This window comes from Lepidochelys kempii, chromosome 2, assembly GCF_965140285.1.
Source record: "Lepidochelys kempii isolate rLepKem1 chromosome 2, rLepKem1.hap1, whole genome shotgun sequence".
NCBI lineage: Eukaryota > Metazoa > Chordata > Testudines > Cheloniidae > Lepidochelys > Lepidochelys kempii.
In genome coordinates, this window is record NC_136381.1 from 114,287,923 (window position 1) to 114,308,782 (window position 20,860).

At 44.1% G+C, this 20,860-nt stretch overlaps 1 long non-coding RNA gene across 1 annotated transcript in view; it reads left to right on the forward strand.

The window, feature by feature from the left end:
* The first annotated feature begins 6,280 nt into the window (after positions 1–6,280).
* The window catches only part of LOC140905957 (uncharacterized), a 53,269-nt gene continuing 38,689 nt past the window's right edge, over positions 6,281–20,860 (forward strand). Inside the window, exon 1 of the long non-coding RNA XR_012157001.1 lies at positions 6,281–6,631. This is a non-coding gene — a long non-coding RNA (uncharacterized LOC140905957). The remainder of the gene's footprint in view (positions 6,632–20,860) is intronic.

Genomic DNA, 20,860 nt, shown 5'->3' on the forward strand with positions numbered 1-20,860 from the left:
TAGAGATACATGGGGACAGGGGGAGGTGGAACAGGGACACATGGGGGTGGCTGAGCCGCAGAGGAATGAGTGTCTGAGTGGGAGTGGAGGGACACACATGGACAGGGGGTGCAAGGACACATGGGGATACAGGAACACATGGGAACAGGGGCAGATATGCCTGTCTGAATGGGAGAGGCTAGGAGTCAGCCAGGGTCTGCATGGAGGAAGCTCCCTTGTATGTCCTTCCAGTTTTTGATCAGCAATGCTGTGCTGTACTAAATCAAATGCCCCACAGAAGTACTGTTACCTTTACCAACCAACCTTGTAATTTCATCCAAAAAGATATCAGATTTGTTTGACAGGATGGATTTTCCATAAGCCCATGTTAATTGGCGTTAATTATATCACCCTCCTTTAATTCTTTATTATTCCAGTCTTGGATCAGCCACTCCATTACCCTGAGCAGGATTGGTGTGACTGACAGGCCTGTGATTGCCTCGGTCATCCAGTTTGCCCTATTTAAATACTGGCACAACATTAGCTTCTCCCAGGGCTCCAGGAGTTAATGAAAATCAATGTTAAAGGTCCAGTGAGCTCCTAGGCCAGCTCTTTTCAAACTCTTGGATGCAAGTTCTCTGGACCCCACTTCCCCAAGGGCATCTCAGCTGCTTCAGGCTGGTGACACCATCCAGGCTGCACATGCAGCAGAGTCGGGCTCTGGCCAGAGAGTGCTCAGCACATAGGCCGAGAAGACTGGTCTCTTGCTGCCAATCCCACGTCTCTGACCTGGGAGAGCTGGTTTTTACTGCAGTACAATGGCGTAACAAATGCTCTGAGCTCCTATCACACTTCTAAGGAGCTCAGAGCACTTAGTGACATGCATCCCTATTGTCACCTGCACTCTACGGAGGGGGAACAGAGGCAGAGAAGGGGCGAAGTGACTTGACCAACGCCACAACATAGGTCAGTAGCAGAGCTCACAACAGTACCCAGGAGTCTTAACTGCCAGCCCTGACCTCACTTCCCTCCCAGAGCTCTAAAAATAAATAAATGCCCTAAAATAATTGAAAGTGGTATGATTATATTGTGTTATTTTGACAAATAAAATATGCAGAATTTTGTAGAATTTTAAAATAGTGTGCACAGAATTCTGAATTTTTTTGCACAGAATTCCCCCAGAAGTAGGCGGTAAGGTGCCCACCTTGTAAATTTCATCCCAGTGATTAGATTACTCACCTGGGACATGGGAGACCCAGGTTCAAACCCACCCCTTTGCTTGATGGGGACAAAGAAGAGCCCTGTTCAAATCCTCTCAGAAGAGGGCTCTAACCACTGAGCTGTGGGATATTCTGATGTGGGGCTTGCTCAGTCTCTCCTGTTGAAGCTGTTCCACTGCAGATAAAAGAAAAAAAAACAACGGGAGCAGGGGAACTAAACCCAGGGCCTTCCCTGTCCCAGGTCCAACAGAAGTTTTGTGAATCACAGTGGAACTAAAACTGGAACTTGGGGTATACCTACACTGCAATAAAAGACCCACAGAATGGCCACAGCTGGCCTGGGTCAAGTGACTTGGACTCACAAGGTTCAGGCTGTGGGACTATAAAACTGCAGTGTAGACATTTGGGCTCAGGCTGGAGCCCAGACCCTAAGACCCCACTCAATTTTATAGCCCTGCAGCCCAAACCTCATGAGCCCCAGTCAGCTGATCTGGTCTCTAAGATTCAGTGCAGTGGCTTTTTTATTTTTAAATCACAGTGTAGACATACTATTAGACACTGTGGCCTTAGCACCTTTGTGGACCTGAGCCTTAGTGACTATGTACCAGATCTTTGACCTCTAAGCTAGGCTCAGTCCTTGCCCCTTTAGTCCCAAAGCTACCACTACCCCTCCTGCAGGGGTGGGCGTGGGGTATAAAGAAACCTAAGCCTGCCCTCTCCTCTGTATGCCACACCAGGGACCCTGTGATAAGTAGCTAGCAGCTGTTTTTTAGAATCCTTCAAAGGTTCCCTAGGCTGCTTCCTACCTTTACCTGTTTGCAGCATCTGCTATGAAACTGCACTCTCCAGTCCTCTCTCTCCCTGGGATTTCATATGCCCATACAGCTTCTCCCCATTTATTGCTGAGAAGCTCTCTCAGCATAGCTCCTAGCCCAGGGGTGGGCAAACTTTTTGGCCTAAAGGCCACATCGGGGTTGCGAAACTGTATGGAGGGCCAGGTAGGGAAGGCTGTGCCTCCCCAAACTGCCTGGCCCCCGCCCCCTATCTGCCCCCTCCCACTTCCTGCACCCAACTGCCCCCCTCATGACATCTGACCCATCCAACCCCACCCCCTATCCAACCCCCCTGCTCCCTGTCCCTTGACTGCCCCGACCCCTATCCACACCCCCAACCCCTGACTGCCCCCCTCAGAATCCCCAACCCATCCAACCCCCTCCTGCTCCTTGTCCCCTGACTGCCCCCTCCTGAGACCCCCAGCCCTAACTGCCCCCCCAGGACCCCACCCCCATCCAACCCCCCTGCTCCCTGTCCCCTGACTCCTATCCACACCCCCACACAGGCCCCCTGAGACTCCCACACCTATCAACCGCCCCCTGCTCCCTGACTGCCCTATCCCCATCCACACACCTGCCCCAACTGCCCCCTGGGACTCCACCCCCTATCCAACCCCCCTGCTCCCTGTCCTGTCTGCACCGACCCCTATCCACACCCCCGCCCTCTGACAACTGCCCCAGGACTCCCATGCCTGTCCAACCTCCCCATTTCCTGGCCAGCCCCCCCCCAGAACCTCCACCCCATCCAACTGCCCCCTATCCCCAACTGCCCCCAGGACTCCCTGTCCCTTATCCACCCCCGCCCCCCCCCATGCTGCTCAGAGCAGCAGGAGCTCGCAGCCCACCGCCCGGCCAGAGCTGGGCACGCAACCCCATGCTGCCCAGCAGGAGCGGCGGGCCAGAGTGCTGGTGGCATGGCAAGCTGAGGCTGCGGGAGAGGGGGGACAGCAGGGGAGGGGCTGGTGGCTAGCCACCCCGGCCGGGCTGGTGGCTAGCCACCCCGGCCAGGCAGGACAGTCCTGTGGGCCACAGTTTGCCCACCTCAATCCCAGCCTCTCAGGGAGGCCCCTGGTTTGGCTCGGCTCGGCTCGGCTCCCCTCCCAGGGCCACCTCATAAGATTTCCTTTCTAAGTCCTGCCCTGCAGCCCTTGCTTTATAGGAACCACCTGGGGTAGTTCTCCTCAGCTGAGTCTACTCCTTAATCAAAGGCCATCTTGATTATCACTACAAAAGTTTTTTTTCTCCTGCTGATAATAGCTAATCTTAATTAATTAGCCTCTTAGAGTTGGTATGGCAACTTACACCTTTTCATGTTCTCTGTATGAATACATATCTTTTTACTATATGTTCCATTCTATGCATCTGATGAAGTGAGCTGTAGCTCACGAAAGCTCATGCTCAAATAAATTTGTTAGTCTCTAAGGTGCCACAAGTACTCCTGTTCTTTTTACTCCTTAATTGCCTGTCTCCCACCCATGTCAGAGAATGAGCTAATATGGCTTTCCACACCCCTTAAAACTATGGCATTTGCAGATGCCATCACATTTAGGTTTCCAACATTTGAGTTTTTTCCTTTTATTGCTCATGTTTCTGAAAGGTAATGTCCTCTCAAACTAGTGATATGTGCCTGCAACTTTAATGTTACCTTGAGCTTTGTCATTGGCTTTAGTATGAGCAGAAGCAGGATCTGAGAGGTGAAACACATGAAGTGAACTGAAGAGAAGAATCTGTTTGTTTGTCAGTGTGAAAGACTTGTTAGTAAGGATTCCAATCTTGGTTCCTCTCACCTCAAATATAACCATTGGTTTTAAGCAAAAGTTCCATATGCAATTTAACCTCTTTGTTTGTGGCCAATTAGCCTGCAGTTCAGAAATTTTTGTGATGTTAAAAATGTGTCATAAATGGAAAAACTAACGTAAGCATAAAGGCAGTTTAAATAAAGATAAAAATGTAAACAGTGCCTGCTTTATTGTATGATTAGTAATTCCATCTGTTTGGGGTCTTTTGTAGAGAATGGATTTGGAGGGGAAGGGAGAGTTTTTCATAGTTTTAAGCCATGTAAAATTCATAAAAATATTTCAGAGTAAACAAATCTAAAATAATCTGCATCTTTTCCACGGAGGAAGTACTTAAATAGTTCTGCTCTCCAACAGAGCTGTTCTACTCTGTGCATTGTAGTCCTGTGTAATGAGGCTAAAAGTTAAAGTAGAATAAATTATTACACTACCTCTTCCTCCTCTGCTAACTCCTACTCCCATTTTTGGTAACTTCATTTTTCCCACTGATGACCTGCCAAACCTTGCTGCCTCCCACTTTCCTCTCTTGATCCACCACTTTTGACCTGCCTCTGGATTAAGTCTCACACTCACTGACAGGGTCATTCCTTGGACCTTGTCTTCACTAATCCCTCTCAGATTTCATACTGAGTTCCATTTCTCCTTATCTCCTTGAATATCACTCACTCTCCCCTCTTGAAGAGTGACACAGCAGCCACTCTAGAGCTCAGACAGGCCTAAACTTTGACCTAAATGTCTAAACAATGAGATTGCTAATCAAATAGCATTCGTAATAGGGATGAGCCCCTTTCTCCTGTGTTAGCAGGCTCTGGCACAGTGGCTGAACAGTGTGAAAGAAGGGCAGTGCTGTTCTGCACCCATTCCTTGTGAGCAAGGTGGAGTTCAGGTCCCCCAAGCTGCCACTGGAAGATTATACTATATGCATCCATCTGGCTGGTGGAGCCCTTGTACAGTATGACCACAACTGTAGTAGGGGCATAGAGTCCATTATCTGGGTCACTGCAAAAAAAAAAAAAAAAAAAAAAAAAGAGCAGGTTTTAGGGTTCCGTGGTGAGGGAGGAGAGTACTTATCTTCCTTCCCCCACACCCAATTACCAGATTGATGAGTCTGCTCTCTTCACTGACACAGAATTTGGTCTAAATGGGGGAGGGTCATTTGATTAGCTTTTTTTCTTCTCCAGCTTTCACTCAGTCTGTGATGAAACTACTCCCCCAAGAGAGACTGTATAGCAGGAGGTGGGGTGGATGCTCTGACTCCACACTGGGGTTGGGTTTTGGCAGTCTCACAAGATAAACATTTCTAAGCTGCTGCACCTGAAGTGTTTTAGGTGCCAAGTCCCATTTTGAATAATGACTCAGGCATTTAGGTGCCCAAGACTACTTGAACGTCAACGCAACTTAAGCTCCTGAGTCACTTTTGGATCTTAGGATCTTAGGTCTGGTCTACACTACAGATCTATATCGGTATAAATATGTCGCTCAGGAGTGTGAAAAATCCACACCCCTGAGTGACACAGTTATACCGACCTAACCCCCTGTATAGACAGTGCTAAGCTGGTGGGAGAGCTTCTCCCATTGACATAGTTACCGCCTCTTAGGGAGGTGGATTAGCTACACCAGCGGGAGAACTCTCTCCTGTTGGCTTAGAGCATCTTCATTAAAGCACAACAGTGGCACCGATGCGGCATTTTAAGTGTGCCCTTAGGCTCTTAAGTTGCTACGGGTATGTATACACATTGAGCGGTAGCCTGCAGCAGCAAGTCCACCAACTTGGGCTCAGGGGGCTCACACTATGGTGCTAAAAATAGCTGTGTTGATGATGTAGCTCAGGCTGGAGCTTGGGCTCTGCAGCCCACCCCCACTCTCTAGGCTTCAGGGCCCCAGCTGCAATGTCTACACAGCTATTTTCAGGGCTGTACTTGTCGACCTGGGCTCCGAGGCTCGCTGCTACAGGCTGCCACTCGCTGTGTAGATATACCCTAAGGTGCTTTTGAAAATTTTACCCATAACTTCTATGTGATTGCCCTGACAACCCTTCACGATCCAAGCAGGACTTCATACCTTCAGAGCTCTGCTGGGACACACAGCTCTAATGACAGGTTTCAGAGTAACAGCCGTGTTAGTCTGTATTCGCAAAAAGAAAAGGAGTACTTGTGGCACCTTAGAGACTAACCAATTTATTTGAGCATGAGCTTTCGTAGCCTCTAAGGTGCCACGAGTACTTCTTTTCTTTTTACACAGCTCTAAGTATCTCCCCTTCACAGAGCAGGTTTGAGCCCCTGTAAGCCTGAGATAAAACTTTTCACAGGGGTAGGGTTGTTCTAAGCCCAGAAATAAGAGGGGCAGGAACTCTTTTTAGCAACTTGGTCTTCCAAATAAATAAAAGTGAAAGAGTTAAATTATTACACTGTGTAACTCCATTGACTTAAAAACAGGTAAAGATACACATGGAATTTCCATTTCTTATCTTCTTACTCAAAAAACCTTTAACCTGAACATATGAAAGGCCCTGCCAAAAACAGTTAATCACACTGGGAGGAAATGTAACTAAGCCATCACAATCTCTGTGACTAAAAGCGGAAGGAAAAACGTTTGTGGTTTCTCTAAAGAAACGGGTTTAAAATTTACCCTTCCAACAGTCTTCTCGGTCTCCAAAGAGTGTTATAATTAATCAGTGTACAAGACTCTCTCATCATGCTACATTAACCTTACCGAGGATTTGAGACTAGGAACAAGAGAAGCAAAGCAGCAAAAGAAAAAGTGAAAGGAAGATGATACATTAAAAAGCATATTCTTGCACAAGGTGAGTATTCCTCTGTTTACACCACTAGCCATTGTTGCAAATGTCTCAGACATGTCCTCTCCTCTATTTACTTTGGGCTTGATTCTGCAAGGTGCTGAGCAATCTGGCCTCAATCCAGCACAACAATTAAGCATGTGCTTAACTTTAATGAGTGATCCCACTGATCTGCTCAAATTCTATGTTTGTTCAGAGACAGATTCCTTAGCACCTTGCAGCACCAAGTGCTTTAACTGCAACAGTGTCTCCCTCCTTGCAATCTGCCATTGCAGTTTATCGCCTCTAGCTTCTTTTAGGGTTCACCCATATCTGCTACATATTGATGTAAATGTTAGCTTGAAAGCTCTTTTCAGGGGAAGGCTGTCCTTATTTTTATTGACGTGCACACTTCTGAGCAGATGATGAACACTTAAATACAATATTATTTATTGTATTTGTCACGCAAGGAGTTTCTCCTTTTATTGTTATGGTTGAATATACTGTACTTATTTAAAATGATCACCCATGCACCAGCAAAAATTGGTAGCCTAGAAGTGGTGCTCTTTAACCAAAGGGCAAACAAAAGAGTACAAGAAGTCCCAGGGATGCTTTAAAGCAGAGATTGAAGGCCAGGGAGGTGATTCTTAGTGCACGTTTCCCCATATTTCTGTTTCAAAGGCCATTTTGATTTTTCTTTCAGACTTTAACCAACTGACTTTATAGTCATTTGGTTGAATTTTAATCAGGGAAGTATTCATTTGTTTTATTATAAGTGATTCTAAATGACATGGGTGTGTGTAATGACTGGTCAACCGTACTGCTTCTTGCTGGTTCCTGGTGTTGGGCTAAGTGTCTGGTAGTCTCTGTACTACAAGTATTGAAGGTATTTGATTTGTTCTAAAAAGCATGAACAGAAGCGAAAAGCATCTGTGAACATTCTCTGAATAAAGATTAGTGGTATTTGCCACCTCTTTATATCTCTTTCCACAAATGTTCACATGAATACAATTTGGTTGCAGACAGAAAAAGTATCACAAATATTAGAGCAAATATTGGCTGATAATATGTGCCAGATTGTGGCCTCACTGAAAGCTCTTTGAAAGTCACTATTCAGGAATCCTACACAACTGTGATTTAGGTAGCCAAATAGCAAATTATGACCAGGCAGCATTTTAAGTGATAGTTAGTCCATAGGTTAAAATGTGTTTGACTAAAATATTTGTGGAATAAATAACTAACAAATTCATTAAAAAGTTAAGTCATGTGGTGGATTATTTGTGAAGAGAAAAAGGGGATACATTCCTCAGCTAAATTGTTCACTGTGAATAGTCCACCCAGCTGTATGTGTACAGGCTGTACAAAAAGAAATGCAGGTGGACAACGAAATGCAAGAGAATGCTTGTTTACTGATGGCTTGCTAATGTCAGTGATGTAGGAATTGTTAATTCAGTGAGGTTGCCTGGGGTGTGAGGGAGGGCAGAATGTGGCTCACAGTCTTAACTGTGTCAGGTTTCAGAGTGGTAACCTGGTTAGTCTGTATCAGCAAAAATGACCAGGAGTCCTTGTGGCACCTTAGAGATTAACAAATTTATTTGGGCATAAGCTTTTGTGGGCTAGAACCCACTTCACAAAAGCTTATGCCCAAATAAATTTGTTAGTCTCTAAGGTGCCACAAGGACTCCTCGTTGTTTTAACTGCATCAGTTTGCCGAATCAAGCTGTTGAATGCAAAGCAGCGTATGGCCCAAAAAATCTCTAGCAAAGCACATGAGCAAGTAATCATAACATGGCAAAGTGCAATGAAGCAATGTTTCTTGTGTTTATCTAAAAGCATTGCTCAGCTTGACAGCTTTACGATTCACAACTTGTTTTCATGAAGGTACAAGACGGGATGGTAGTCACACAGCCATAATACAGGTTCCAGAGTAGCAACTGTGTTAGTCTGTATCCGCAAAAAGAACAGGAGTACTTGTGGCACTTTAGAGACTAACAAATTTATTTGAGCATAAGCTTTCGTGGGCTACAACCCACTTCATCGGATGCATAGAGTGGAACATATGATAAGAAGATATATATATACACACATACAGAGAACATGAAAAGGTGGAAGTAGCCATACTACAGCTTGACTCAATGCATGTAAACAGCAAAAGGCAGACCCTCAGCTAGTAAAAGTTAGCTGCCCTGAGTTATACCCATGGAAGGTTTGGCTCCCGAGGTAAGACAGCAGACAACACGGGAGCAGTAACATTTTCAGTCCTGTTCACAGCAATAAGGCTTCCTTTAAAATAAATTGTATTGTTTCATGGGGGCAGTTCTAGCAAGCATTCAAAATATTAAAGCATCATAGAAACAGTAAACAAGACATTCCAGAAGAAGAAATAGCATGACAGGATGACAATGAGGCTAAGTATCTGGAACATGACATCTTTTTGTTTGCTTCTCCAGAAAAACAACTCTTAAAACCAGATAATGTTTGAGCTTGCTTTAACAGACCAGGGGTCCACATCCTCAAAGGTACTTAGGCTCCTAATTTATTTCAGTAGATATTAGGAGGGTCTCTGCCAGGTAGCCTTAGTCTGGCTATTTGGGGCTGCTACTCCCAAAACCTGCATCTCATAATCAATCTTGATTACATGTACAGTTCTTTGAAAAGACTAGACTATCAAGCAAAAGGCCTGTCTGCTATCTGTACTCGCTATAAATGAATATAAAGACAATATGCTGGTCTCAAGCTCTGAATATGGCTACACAGGGCAGTAAGACAGCGACACTGCCTTCACTTGAAGACATATGACCAATTATATTAAAGGTCACACTTAGTTGCCTAGTCCACAAAGAAACACAAACTTGCAGGGGTTATTATAGACTATGTCCAGCTGCTGCAGTAGCACCCTAGATGCATCAAAAAATACAGGGCCAGTCGCTGCCAATGTAAACAGGCACAGCGCTAATGATTGCCAGGGACTTTCATCCATTTATGCCATCCGATAATCTGGCCCATAATAATCTACCCAGAGTAATCATTACTAATGATTAATCTGACCCCCAACACACACTCAGCAAATTGGGCAAAAGAACATCTCCATTATTAGATTATGTTTTGAAACAAATTGACTATGGCTGGATTTGCTTTGACTGAGTTCTTCACTTTAGTGTTAGCATTTTGCAAACATTCTACCAAACAAATGTAGCAGCAGGAATGTTACTGGAAACAAACAAACGTTGGCAGAAAGCAGATCTCAAATCTGTAATCGTAAACATTCAAATTTATGGTTAGACTACAGTTAAGCTCACTCAGCCAGGGAACAGGCCTATGGCCTGTGTGGCCAAACAAAGCTGCTCAAAAAGCAAATCGTGACTATCAGCAGGGGCGGCGAGTTATATGGGTCCGTGGTGCCCGGGGTCCAGCAATATTCAGGGCCTGGGGGCCCGGCTCCACCAATGTTTGGGGTCGGGTCTCTCCCCGGACCCCGCCTGCCGCCCCCACACGCCTCTCTCGAGTGTCCCCTGGCTCCCACTTGCTGCCCCCGCGCTCCTACCCCAGGCCCCTGAGCGTCCCTGCCTCTCCCCTGCAGCTCCACGCTGCCTCCGCTCTGCTGACTCCCGGCATCAACTGCCGCCTAAGGGTACTAGTGCCAGGGCAGGCTGACCCTGACCCTGCCCTTCCGCCTCGGCCCCTTCCATTTTCCAGCGGGACCCTCCACCAGCACTGGGAGCCCCCTGCCCACAGTCACCGCTCCTGCCCCATGCTGGGCAAGGGGCAGCCCCATCCCCCGCCCCCAGTGAGGCTACACTGAGGGGTGGCAGCAGCAGGGGAGGAGGCGCACACATGATGGCAGCCCCTCCCCCTGCCACGTACCCACCACAGGGGAGGCGAGGGAGATTCCTGGACCTGAGAGGGGCCTTAGGAACAGTGACAGTAATGCAAGGTGAGTGTGCTGCTGGGGAGGGTTGGGAGAGGGGACCCCCAGAGCTCACTGCAGCCTGCGGGAAGAGGGCTGGGGGGAGTCCTCCTCTCTGGCCTGCCTGCACCCCAAACTCCTCATCCCCGACCCCACCCCAGAGCCCACACCCCCAGCCAGAGCCCTCATCCCTCCACACCCTAACCCTCTGCCCCAACCCTGAGCCCTCTTCTGCATCGTGAACCCCTAATCCCTGGCCCCACCCAATGGCCCTCACCCCATACCCCAACCCTCTGCCCTAGCCTGAGCCCCCTTCCATACCCACACACCACAGCCCTCACCCATGCACCCCAACCATCTGCCTGAGCTCCTCCCACACCCCAAACCCCTTATCACCAGCTCCACTCCACAGCCCTCACATTTTTACATTATTTTAAAAAACATATATTGGCTTACAAGGCAGGTGTGGGGGGGTGGGACTTGTACCTGTTCTGGGCACCACCAAAAATTATACAAACCTGCCGCTCCTGACTATCAGATACCTAAAACAGTGCTTACGTGGTGAACAGTTCATAAACAGTGCACAGGTTGACGTATGTGTGCATAACATATAATTTTCAACAGCAAACCATTGTTCATTTGTGCCCAGAAATAGGGCTCTATTTGTCAAATGCATTATTTGATGTGGATCATTTGCCCAGCTCTGCTCAGACTCATCAATGCTCCCAACCTCAGATCTCTCATCCCCCTTGTATATCATTCCCTGCCCACTCCCCATATACCTACTGCAGAGGGGAATAAGTAGTGTGCACCCACTTATCCCTGTGCATTTAGACCCAAGGACTGGGTGGTCTGTGCAAGGCTCTGAGAGAGATTTTTACTCCCATCTGATCCCCTTTGTGGGTGCATAGAGCCCAGGTTACAATCTAGCCCATAGTGTCATCTCATACTCCTTGTAAGCTGATGTGATAGAAGGCCCTGTTTTTAAAGAGGCAGACATTTTTAATTAATTTTGTTGCTGCAAATTACAGAGTTGAATAAAGGAATTCTTTTGTGAGTGGGTTGCGGAGAAAGTCTAGGACAGGGAGAGCTGGGCTGGGGGTGGGAGTCTGGAGCTCTGTTCCTCTATTTGATGCAATCTCTTTTAAAGGTCACCCACTGGGAGACAACATCGATCAAATTCTTTTTCTAAAAGGGACAGTGCTACCAGTGAAGATTTATATAACACACTTGTGCTACAGTTCTGTATTTTTTTAAAATCATTTCAAACCATATAATAACTTTAGCAGGAATATCATAAGAGGCTGCCAAAATTTCAAACATTTCCTTGAGGTAGGATGATCACAATGGAAAGGAATGTGAATCTTATCCAGCAGTCAGCAAGGTTTTGTCTTCCTTAATCCCTGACACTAAATCATTGGGTAGTTTTTAGTCTCCGACCTAAATCTTAATTGATGCTTACTGTCATTTAAATTACTGCGTGATTCTTTTAACCAGAGACCAAAGTGTTCTTTAGGGCAGTGATGGTTTAGGAAGTCCATGATCAAATATTTGAACAGTAAATAACCCCTAGGATTTATTACTGTTGTGATCTATTCACCACAACCCTCTAAGGAAATCTGATCACTCTGAAAGCTCAAGTTTCTTTCTGATATTAAAATTGCCTTATTTTAGGTGGTAGATTACCAGAACCTAAGCATGGTGTCACAGTGATGAGATTACACATTCAATAATAGATTCAATAGAATATGCATAGAACAGGTGATTTGTTCCCAGTGTGCTGTAATTTTACTTTGCACTGTGTAGACATTTGTTTTTTCCAACATGTCAATTCTACCAAACTCCCGAGAGCAAACCTTCCTACTCTGGCATAATCCAAAGGCTATTTGTTTTCATTTAGCAATCGGTCAGACACAGTAGATCAAAGCAGAGATGCTAAAAAGTCATCTCCATATCCCTGTTAATGACAATCACATCAGAAGTCTCTTTATAGGTGCCAACATTGGAAATAATTAGTAGAGACTCTGGAGTGGATGATGGAAACAGAGACTTTCCTGTCAAATCCACTGAATTGATTTGGGATTCAGCTTTTCAGAGGAATGTAGCAATAAAACTTAACATTTTCCCTAATTAAACTGTCATGATCCCTTTTCAATAGAGGCAGAGGACATACCTACCTCATCGCTGTGAATATCAACAAGTTCAATTGTGTCTTTAGAACAGCTACTAACTGTGTCAACTGCATCCTTCTTTTCTTCTCCTCTGACCACACAGTGACTGACTGAGAAACCAGGGAGAGGAGTCATTTGGTATGCTCTCCACTACCTCATAATCCCTTGCTGTTCCTCTTGGTGTCTCTGCCAAATGGGGTCTCGGTGGCTTTCTTTATTAAGCCATCATTAAAGGCCACACGCCTCTCTGGCGAACCAGTGAGGTTTCCTAGGGAAAATCCATCAGAAGGTAACGCTGCTCTTTTCAACATTAAGGCATGGCTTTATAGCCCATTGACTTTACATGCTTAAGTGATTTGCTTAAATGGAGCCTTAATCTCTCTGTGCCTTAGTTTTTCCATCTTTAAAAATGAAGATAACACCCCCCGACCTCAGAGTGGTGTTATGGGGGCTTAATATGTCAACTTTCATGATTTATTCAGTGACTACAGTATGAAGCACCAAAGAAAAGCCTATAAATAAACAATCAGGACTTCATAATACTAAATCCTAGAGCAGAATGCCCATCCAAGTCTAATTAACCATTGATTTTAATGGCAGTTGAGGATGTCAAGATCAGGTTCTTAGTTCTATGATGTGCCAGAGTTAAAAAAAAATATGGCGTGAGCATTTAATTGCAGTTAAACTACAATCTGTTAACACAGGAAATTTTTGTTTGGAAAGGAACTGAACATGTGACTTTTATTAAAAACAAAAAAAAAAAGACAGCTCCCAATTGCTATAAAACTTCAGGCATTCAAGACAGAACCCTATTCACATGGTAGCCAGTAATTTGTTAAAGAATAAAGGCTAGATAGCCATTTGACATTAGAGATTGGATTCCACTCAAAAGTACAAGATTTTGTGTAAACTGTAATGATCTGTAAGGTGTGTCCCCCAATGCTATCATACATGCCTGAGTGAAGGGCTTTATGAGGCAAGAGGTGGATGGCTACTATGTGTATAATTATTGGAATGTTTTGGGCCAGTACTGCTCTGTTAGATGTGATCCAAAGGCAACTGAAGCTGCTGAAAAGACTGGCATTGACTTCAATGGGAGCTGGATCGGATCTTTGATCTGTTGGCATTGATGGATTATGCCATTGTAAATAAGAAAAGAATTTGGTCCCAGGTGTATGCAGTCTATGTGAAAATACTTTGAATACATCGTAATTCAGGGTTTTGTTCTAACAATATTCTGATTTGTTCAATGTTTGCTTCTTTCCTTTCATTCACTGGCCAAGATTTTATTTCTTTTGATTTCCTGTTGTGTTTCTCTCCTCTCCATACCTCACAATTCCAGATTTATCTTTCATTTCTGTGTTCTCTGAGACTTTTCTTTTTAATCTTATTTTCCCCTCAGCCATCATGCCAGGTGTTTATAACCATTTAATCTGGGTTTCTCCTCTTTCCAGGTATTTCTTTCAGTGTTCGTTTTTGTTTGTTCTGCTTCCCCCCCCCCCCCGCCACATTTTTTCCTAAACCTCTTTTCATTCACCAGCCACTGCACCTTTTCCTGTAAAATGCTTCTTTTCAGTGTCTTTTTATGATTTTGTCCTACTATGCTTTGCATTTCTGTTTAGCTCTGAATTTTATTATGTTTGGGTTCATTTTGATTCATTAATCACGTTTACTACAGACATTTATATGATACCCATCACTATATTATTTATAAGAACTTTGCGTGACTGAAATAATCTCTCAAGAATAGACAGATATTTCACTTTCGTTATTTACTCCCATTTTTGTTTCTCCTTTCTTTTTATACCCTGTATTATTCCAGCTCTAAGCATCAATTAATATTAATTATTATTATTATTATTATTGATTTGTATTGCAGTAGTATTTTGAGGTCCTAGTCAAGGATCATGCCAGGCACTATATAAACACAGCACAGAAAAAGAACTTAAATGTAAGTCTAAGATGAGAGAATAGGTAGATATGACAAACATATGGGGGTGGGAACGGGGGGATGGGACGGGAGGGACCTCCAGACAAAAGGAAGTAAGCAGCAGTTGTCACAGTACACGAATTGACTAGCCATTGTCAAGTGTTTTGGAGGCCTCATGGCAGAGATGAGTTTTAAGGAGAGATTTGGAGGAAGATAATGCAGTAGGAGGCCTTGCAGAATTTTATGGGGAGCTCCTCAAATTGATAAGGGGCTGTACAGGAGAAAGCATGACAGCGTTTGTGGGAAAATGGGACTGATGGATGATAAAGCAGGGGTCTACAGCTCAACATGGTATGAGACATGATAAGTAGGGTGGGGATACCCCACAAAGTGCCTTACACATGAACGTGAGTAGTTTGTCTTTATTTACATTCACAGACTTCAGAAACATTTAGGTCCAAATCTGAACTTCACTGTTCAGGCCCCATCTCTAATTTCCTCTCTTCATATTTCTCCCTCTTCAGCTCTTGCTGACGTTGATACTGGCTCACTGGCATTTTCAAACTATCAAGCTGAAACTCCACAAGAAATGGTATTTGTGCTGCAGACATAGCCACATATGAATACAAGCTAACAAGCCACAAACCTAAAAACATGCCACACCCCAAACAAGGGTTTAAAAATTACCATTATTAGCCACTAAATAGGGCAGTTTTGATTCCCAAGCACTTGGCAGAACATCCAGATCTGTTTCAGACTCTTTCAGCCCACTGTGGTGAAGTGGCTTTGCAATTTTTATGTAACAACTTGGGAAAAAATAACTACCCATTTCTTCAATAATCTTCTCTGTGTTTCATGCAACTTGCTATGAACTAATGTGTGATTGGCTGAGTGATGCCAGTCACAATGCTAAGTTCAGATGCCAACCAAAATGAACATGGATAAAAAAATCTGCTATTTGAAAAGCAATTCATTTTTTGCAGATAACCAGCTGTACTAACAACCATTTCTAAATCTGTTCTGTGAAACAGAATAAACACATGACCTGTTCCACAGCCATAAGGACCCACTCCTCAGGCTTGGTCTACACTTAAAAGTACAGCAGCGCTGGAATTAAATTTTCTCTTTAGTGGGCAATTCTGCAATTGTCTTTTTTGTCAAAAAATGGTTTTGATGAAAAATTTCTGCCCAGTTCTACTTAAAAGTTTTGCCGGCATAGCCATATTAGTTAGAACTGTGACAAAACCCACAGCCATAACAACAGACCATCAAACACTGGCGTTGAAATATAGCTATTTATAGTAAAAGTTGGGTTAAAAAAAAATTTTTGTCACCAAAAATAAAAAATCACCCATTCATCCAGAACATCTTAGCAGCTTTGGATAAATGTTTTAAATTCCTGTTGCCAAAGTCATCTCTTTTAGCTACTTTCATTAATAATCAGGAATTTATTCCTAGGAAATATCAAAGCACCTATTTGTTGTGGGTAACAGCTGAGATTACTCAATTCGGACAGCTGTTCCTGGGTCCTGATCTGAAATTGCACCAAGAGATATGTAATAATGTAAATAATATAAAGAAATCATCTTTCAATATTTACACGTCAAACATTTCATTGTGAAATCTGGATGCCAGGCAGCTCTAAGTAGACCTTTCACCATATTTGAAGAGTTGACCCAGGATCAGGTTGGAACAAAAGATTCAATCTCTAAGAGATCTACAATTTTGACTAAAAAAGATGTTGATAAGAACACTACCCAAATGAAAAGATGGGAAAGGGACGTGGACAAAGAAATTGATCTGGATGATTGGGTCTCTATAAGGGAAAGGGGATATAAATCTTCAGTTAGTGTGGCTCAAAAAGAAAAATTTTAGAAGTCACTGTGTAGATGACATTTGATTCCAGTTAAGATCCATCATATTTTTGCTACTAGGGAGGCGCTCTGTGGGGGAGCTGTGGAGAAAGGGAAACATACTTGGACATGTGATGGTTATGTCCAGGAATTAGATGGTTTTAGGAGGAAATTATTAAAGAAACTCATCTTACAACAAAATGCCAGCGCCAGACCGGCTTACTTAATGATACAGTAAAGGATCTATATTTTAAACAGAATGACAAATTAGTTTTTTTTATTGTTATCAGCAAGACTTTTCATTGCACACTGGAAAACAGGACTCCTCCTCTTGTGGAACTGCAGTATAGTAAAATACAGACTGTCCTTGTAATGTAAAAGCTTTTACACCATTTATGTATACAACAGAAGTGTCAAAAAGAGAAAGGTATTTAGAAATGTGATCACCCTTTTTAGCATACTCAGCGGAGAAGGGATCTCCAGCCAGCGAGCCAGAATCTTTAGCCAGGTTCTTTGAATATTAACTAGCTCCTGAATAGTATGCAGTATGTTAACATTTTATTGTAACTTTGCCTCAATAAAAATTGTTTTTTTTAAATGGCACCCCTAACCAACAAACTATGCCAGCAAAATCCATAGTATAGATGCAGTTATTCCAGCAAAAAAGTACTTTTGCCTGTATAGCTTATTCTGTCCTTTTTCCAGCATAAGCTTTCACTAGGGTGGTTTGCTGGTATAACTCTATCTAGCTATCGCTTTTCCTGACAAACTTTTTTAAGTGTAGAGAAGGCTTCAGTCTTTTGTGGGCTCCACCTCTAATAGTGTTTGAGCTTCAAGTTGACTCTTCATTAGTCAACCCAAGATAAAAAAGCCTATGTTTTACAGTATAAATAATTAATACTTTTCAAACTTTGTACTTCTGAGATGCCTATAGGCATTATGTCCAAAATAACATCATAATGTGTGCAGGGGCGGCGAGTTGTATCTCCATGTGGTGCCTTAGCACCAGCAATATTCAGAGCCCAGGGGCCCAGCTCCACCAATATTTGGGCCTGGCTGTCCCCTCCGACCCCACCTGCCACCCCCTGGGCCTCCCCCAAGTGTCCCCCAGCTCCCTCTTGCTGCCCCCAGCCCCCCGCGTGCCTCCCCGGCCCGGACCAGAGCGTCCCTTCCCCTGCCTCTGCCCTGCAGCTCCATGCTGCCTCCCTGCATCAACTGCTGCCGCAGGGTCCTAGCACGCCCATCTCCACTGCCAGAGCAGACTGACTGAGCCTGCCCTTCCACCTCAGACCCTTCCCTTTTCCGGGGGGACCCTCCACCAGCACGGGGGGCCCCCCCACCTGCAGTCACCACTCCTGCCCCATGCTGGGCAAGGAGGCAGCCCCATCCCTCACCCCCAGTGAGGCTACAGTCAGGGGCAACAGCAGGGGAGGAGATGCACTCAGCACCCCCCCGGCACCCACCACGGGGGAGGCGAGGGAGATTCCTGGACCTGAGAGGGGCCCTAGGAGCACATGCAGTGACAGTGGTGGGGGTGAGTGTCCTGCTGGCAGGGCTCCTCCCCCAGAGCTCGCTGCTGCTGGCAGGGAAAGGGCTGGGGTGATTCCTCCTTTCTGGCCCCTGTCCCGGAGCAGCCTGCCTGCACCCCAAACTCATCCCCAGCCCTGCCCCACCCCCAGTGTTTCATACTGCCATGCAAGTTCTGATGTGGCCACCTAGATTATTTTTTCCATATGTTAATTCAGAATAAAATTATTTAATGTGGCTTAATTTATGAAAATTAGAATGAAAAACATCACTACCTCAGGGATACATGAAAGAGGTGCATTTACATTTTTCTTTGTGTTGGAAACTCTGTACTTGTACTGCCCTGATGGAAACCTGCCCACAACTTTACAGTAACAATTAAAGGGCTCCAATATTATTTGGAGTTGGGAGAGTTTAAAACGACAATAGAACCAACAGGAAAATCCTGGCCATGGAGCTCTAAAAATAAACAGTAGCCTTTCAAGTGACAGTAAGGGGTGGACCCTGATCTTGTTTTCATTCCCTTTAGTATAGTAAATAGATGTGAAATAGTCAAACCCTGGTTCTGTTGAAGTACATGGAAATGTTGTCAATGACTTCAGTGGGATGAGGATTTAGCCTACAGAGTTCCCACTAACGTCAACAGGAACTGCCAGTGAGCATCCAAGGGCAGAATTTGAGAAAGACTACTTTAAACTGTAGTTATACTTGGTGTGCCTGATCCTTGGCCCCACTCCAGCTGCTCTACATTACCAGAATAGCACAAAACATCTATAAAGCTAATGGATCTGTCCCCTGGAGGATTCTCCCTATGTAGGGGAATCTTCAGGTAATGTAGAAACACAGTAATAGTTTCTACTCCTTCTCCTGGCTCATGTTCCCCTGGGGGTTTTCCTCACAGATAAAGGAGACATGGCCAGGGTTTCCATATACCCTGGCAGTTCCCAGATGCCAGAACATCATCTTGGGGCTGTGAGCAGGCAGATGTAAGTTAGAGCAGGGTATAATCAGGCTGCTCTGCCTGGCACTAGAACGAGGGTGAGCCCCAGGACAAGGGGGAGAGTAAAGGTGGCTTAAAGCCACCTTTGCCAACCTCCTGCCAGTATTGTGCCAACTGAACTAGAGAACTCCCTGGTACTTATTCAGTAAGAGTGTCATTATGGGGGTTTCATAATGATGACTTTTTCTAACTGCTGCTCTACAAACTCCATCTGAGATCTCAAAAATCAAGCTGTTTTTCTACATCATACACCTCATCATAACAGCAGCAATTCAGAACCAGATTCTTTACTCCCTTGCACCTTATCTTGTCATTTACCTGTGCAAAGTCTGTGTAAAATTTACAGATTCATAGCCCAGCAGGGACCATTATAATGAATCTAGTCTGAACTCCTGCATAACACAAGACATACAATTTTACCCAATGATTCATGCATCAAGCCCATAACTTCTAGTTGAGTTAGAGAATCTCTTTTAGAAAGACATCCCAGTCTTGGTTTAAAGACTTCAAATGACAGAGAATCTACCACATCCCCAGGTAAATTGTTCCAATAGTTAATTATGCTCATTGTAAAAATACCTGTGCCCTATTTCTAGACTGAATTTTTCTAGTTTCCACTCCCAGTCATTAGATCTTGTTATACCTTTATCTGCTAGATTAAAGAGCCCTCTGCTATCAGAAATTTCTTCACGACATATTTATAGACCATGATCAAGTCACCTTTTCTCCTTCTCTTGGTTAAACTAAAGAGATTTAGATTCTCTAGTTTCTCACTGTAAGGCAGGTTGTCCAGAAATGAGTTTGTTCTTGACACTTTTCTGAACCTTTGTGAACATCTTTTATTAAGTATGGACACCAGAACTGGGCACTGTATTCCAGTAATAGTCTCACTAATACTGTATACATTGGAAACACCAGCTTCCTAATTTCTATTTGATATTCCCTTACTATAATCCAATGATCACATTTGCTATTTGAGCTATCACATTGCACAGGAAGTACATGTTTAGCTGGTTATCCAATGTGACCATAACACGTTTCTAGTCAGTTTTCCAAATTACAGCCCACCAGCCTATAAACTTTGACCTACATTCTTGGTTCCTAGTTAGATGACCTTAAATTTAGCTGGATTAAAATGCATATTGTTTAAGTGAGCTCAGTTTATCATGCAATCCAGATGGCTCTGCAGAACTGAGCGGCCCTTATCATTATTTACCACTCCATGAACTTTTGTGTCATTTATAAACTTTATAGCAATAATTTTTTATTTTCTTCCACCTCATTGATAAAGAGATTGAATAGCACTGGGCCAAGAACAGATCCCTGTGGGAGCCTACTACAGATTTCCGCATTGGATGAAGATTCCCCATTTAGGCGTCAGGATCTGAAATGTAACGAAATTCAGGCTGTTCTAAATTATGAACAAATGTTCACTAAACATCACAGAAATTTTGTAATTTTGCTTTGCCTGATTTCATACACCCCACAATGTTGTTTTTCTGTGAAATTTCACAAAAGGTTTATTACCCACAAGAAAACTTGTAAAAACACTTAAAATCTGCCCTGTCTCTTCAAATTCTGCCCCAACCTTCCTTCGGGCAGAAGAACATCACCAGTTCCATTCACTAAGGGCCTCTTAGTGTCTGATTGCCCCCTACTATTTATTGTTTCCCCCTCCCCCGCCACCCCATGACTTTTCTTTGTATCATCCATCTTTTATGTCTCATCTTTTAGACTACTAGCCCTTAGAAGCAGAGCCTGTCATTCATTATTGTGTGTTTGTTCATGCCTAGCACAATGAGGCCCAAACTGGTTGAAGCTTTTAGGCACTGCTGAAATATACCTGATGAATAATGGTGATTATAGTC